The following is a 4,322-nucleotide window of genomic DNA, read 5'->3' as shown; positions in this document are numbered from 1 at the left end:
TTGGCAACAAACATCTGATTTTTAGATAGATATGCAGTTACTCACAAAGAAGCCTCTATTTCTCAGCTTCTTTTGCATTTAGGAGTAGCATATAGCTAAATTGTGCACAAAACCGCTAAACAAAAAAGTTATATGTCAGTTTTTAAGACATTTGCCTAAAAGGCATTAGACACAAATCTCCTCTTTTTTTTTTTTTTTTTTTTTTTTGGTCTTTTCTACCATATTGTTAACTGGAATGTGAATGTAATGCCTGGATCTTTAGCAGCCATACTGAACAGTAAAGGCAAGATTCATCTCCCAGGGATAATCAACTAAAAGAAACAGAAGAATCTGATTTAAAAAGAGCTGCCATACAACCCTGAAATATCTCATTGGAATGACTATTTTACATAAGAAAAAAATTAAATTCTGTTTTGCTTAAGTTGCTGCTAATTTGAGCTTTATTATTTATTACTGAAAAATATTTAAAGAAAAATAATTTGACTTAGACATATAATTTCTATGAATTTTTCAGGAAATGGCTTCACTCCATGAGGGTAGATCCCATCAATAACCCCCACTCCCGAGAATTGATGACTATTTTTAGAATGAATGAAGATTCTTCTTATAAAAACCATTTCAAAATGTTGCTTATAACAACTATAGAAATTCATCTCAATTTGGTACTGTTTGTTTATTATAATTTACTGCAAAGATTACATTAAATATACTTCAGTTTCAATACATCTTTGGTCAAAAACATTATAATCCTTATATGGTCTTTCAATTTGTTAAAATTATAGAGGGAATTTGTTTATTATAGTTTTGCTTCCATGGTGTTCTTCATTAATGCATTATAAAGTAAGGTGAAAAAAAAACCCTCCAAAATGTCACTAGCTTTTAAAACTAAAGTTTATTTCAGGTCAGCAGGGAACTCTGTTCTAAATCTTGCTTATTGAGGCTGATGGAATCTCCTCCATCCAGACAAGGAAGGGAATATGACATATTGCCCATTGGTTCTTTTGTCTTCCATCCAGGAAGGAGACAAATTACTTCTGCTCATATGTTTTTAGCTAAAGTCACATGGCCACACACCCAATGTGTGAAGGGGCAGGAAGTGCAACCTTACTTCATTCACAGGAAGAACATCTCAGAATCACTGGAGAACATCAATAACCACCAAATTCAGCATTTCATAAGTAATGGAGAGTTTGTATCTTCTCATTTCAGGCTTCTCTTGAGTTGGTTTTTAGTAATTTTTAAAGAGAAAAATTTGGTTGATCAATAGAATGAGCCCACTACATTTATTTTGATAATGAGTAGTAAAATTTTTTAGGAGATAGAGAATTGGAGCTAACTGTTTTTATACACTGTATTTTCTTATGCTACCTGATGATAAAAAGCAAATCAATCTGGCTTTTCAAAGCCTTATCAGAGTAGTCTGACTATGTTATCTTATACCAGTAGGTTAAGAAGTGTGTAGGACTCGTGGGGAAATCTCCAGAATGCAGCAGAATCTATAAAATTCTTCCCTTCCCAAACACTACCTCAGAACAAATTTTTGCCAGGTCCTTCTATCAAGAAAACACAGTGTAACAGATTAGAAACAGATGGAAATGAGAATCCAGTCATCTTCTATTAAGGCAGAAATTAAAGAGATTTACAAAGGAAATTATTTCTGGAAAATATTGGTGCTTTTGATATGAATGTATATTCCATAGTTCTATACAATGAATAACTATTATTTCAACACAATTAGCAAATATAGTAATTTAAATTCTGTTTTAATTAGTAATACAGTTAATATCAATACATGTAATCAACATGAACTCTTAGGAGATTAACATTTTGTCTTAACTTTGTGCTTTGAAATAATTATCCTCAATAAATTTTGAGAATTTAAAGGGTTCCTAAGACCAAAAGGTTTAGGATCCACGGTCTTTTGATAATACCTTATTTGGCAAATTTAATTTAATCTTTCAAAAAAAAAACTATAACACAGTCTGTGTGAAGATCCTAAGGATCAGTCAGATAATAAAACATTTTACTTATATATAAAAGGAATGTTGTGAAAACACATCCCATTGCAAGGAAGGGTAGTTTGTCCTGTATGTTTTGAAACACCCAATCAATTGCATCTTTGGATTTTAAGAAAGTATGTTCAGTTAATCTACTGAATAATGCCTGAATAGAACTAGTTACTGAATGAGGATGTATTTGACAACAAATGTCTAAAATTTGTTAGAAACTATAATTAAAATAATCAAATTGTATTCCCATACAATAAGAAGTATAGACATTGGGTGTTTCTTCAGATAACTATTCCACAGGTTTAACAGAATCAAAACAGTCCCAATACTTTTATATCCTTTCAATCTGCTAATTTCAGCATTTTGACTCATGTAACTGACTCCTCTCATGAGCCCCAAATCCTGACATCAAAAGTAGATACAAAATTTGGAGGAATGTAATGTTTCTTCCCATGGTCTTTTAGGTGGTAAGACTTTTCTCAAGCTCATGACCCTAACACTGACTCTTCATTGATCAGACTGTGATTACGTGACTGTTCAAACTAATAACAGGTAAGAAGAATGAGGTTAGGGTTATTGGCTCAGTCCAGCCATCGTTCACTCATTCTCTCTTTATGGCTGAGGAAGGACCCAGCTTTTCCAAACACGCTTGACTACTTGATATTTGAACAAAATTGAGTTCTCTTAGCAAGAATGAGGGTGGCAGTGGGAAACAGGTCTTACATAAGGTCTTACCTAATCACAACTGAAATGTCTCATTGCAATCACTAATGCTCCCATGGAATATTGGATAAGAATCAGAGAAGTGTTATAAAAAAATGTTACCTGTCTGTTTTCCTTCTGTCAATTAATCAGTAATCACAAAGAGTCTAATGAATGCCTAATAGCATTACAAATATGAAGTCTTATTTCCTTAAATATCATTGATAATTTAATTCTTAGCTTATAGTTTTCTATAAATTCCCACTTATATTTTGCTCAATAGCAAAAAGTAGTTTTATTCAATCTCGTACTATTATATCTTTTGTGTCCTTACTTAAATTTTCATTCAGTTTTCATTGCTGATGTATTAATGGATCCCAGCTTTAAAACTTAATAATTTAAATTAAAATTTGGCTCTCCTATTAAAATGGGAGTTATGTACATGTTTAAAAAATATAAATTTTATTCTATAGTCCAAGTGATTCTCTAAGTAATTAATAAAAGTCAGAAACAAATACATAGATATATTATTCAATCTGGCCTTCTTTCTCTGTGACAGCCCACACATCAGCTGTCTGGTCTCCTACTAACAAAATGAGCCAATCAGAGCAGGCAAATATTTCCTCTATGATTTTGCTATAGCAGCAATAATGTATATATTATTTAGAAAATTGCACTGGTTCATTTTTCTTCAAGTCTCAGCTTAAACCCCTTGGGGGCTTTCCCTGCCACCTTTTATAGAAGAGTCCTCTTCTAACTACTTTCTATTAAATCACTCTTCAAGTTCATGTGTTTGTTTATTTTCTGTCTTCCTACTTGAATATAAGCAAAAAAATCAAGTTGGTCCTTTTTTTGTTTGCTTTTTTTTTGTTTTCTTTTTTGAGACAGTACCTTGCTGTGTAGCCCAGGCTGATCTCCAACTCGAGACCCTCCTGTTTCTGCTTTCTGACAGCTGGGATTACAGGCATGTACCACCATGCCTGGCAATGTTGGTCTTATTCTATACTGTATGTCTAAAGCTTATTCGGTACCTACTTCATAATAGCTGATCAATAAATGTTTGCTAACTGAATACATTTTCTTTTCTGACTTATTGAGATATTTTAAATGTAAAATAAGTAAATTTTGGCATTTATCATATTGACTAAATGATATTTAATAATATTGCTATTAAATTTATATTGTTAATAGACATTTAATATAAAGTGTCAGATGTTATTAAATATAGTTTTATAATGTAAAAGATGAATATCTTTTTAGGTGAGATGGGTAAATTTTTATATAATTTTATTTTATGTAATTTATTAGGTATGAGAAATTAATCTACCTGAAGCTAGAAGTGAAACTATCAAGAACCAATAATAATTTATTTGTCCAAAGGTGAACTTTGGAACATATTTTGTATCTGCCATAGACTTTGAATTGGAACCACCTCTCATGAATTCCCTCTCTCCTTGTGGTGTTAGTAATACACATCCATACCAGTCCTGAAAGGAATCAGCATACACTAGAGGCACCTGCACATCATTTTTTATTGTGGCACTTTTCACAATAGCCAAGTTATGGAATCCATCTACATGTTTATCAGCAGATGAATGGATAAAGAAAATG

Source organism: Castor canadensis, chromosome 1, assembly GCF_047511655.1.
Source record: "Castor canadensis chromosome 1, mCasCan1.hap1v2, whole genome shotgun sequence".
In the NCBI taxonomy this organism is placed as follows: Eukaryota; Metazoa; Chordata; class Mammalia; order Rodentia; family Castoridae; genus Castor; species Castor canadensis.
The sequence above is the reverse complement of the archived record's forward strand: the minus strand, read 5'-3'. Positions refer to the sequence as shown.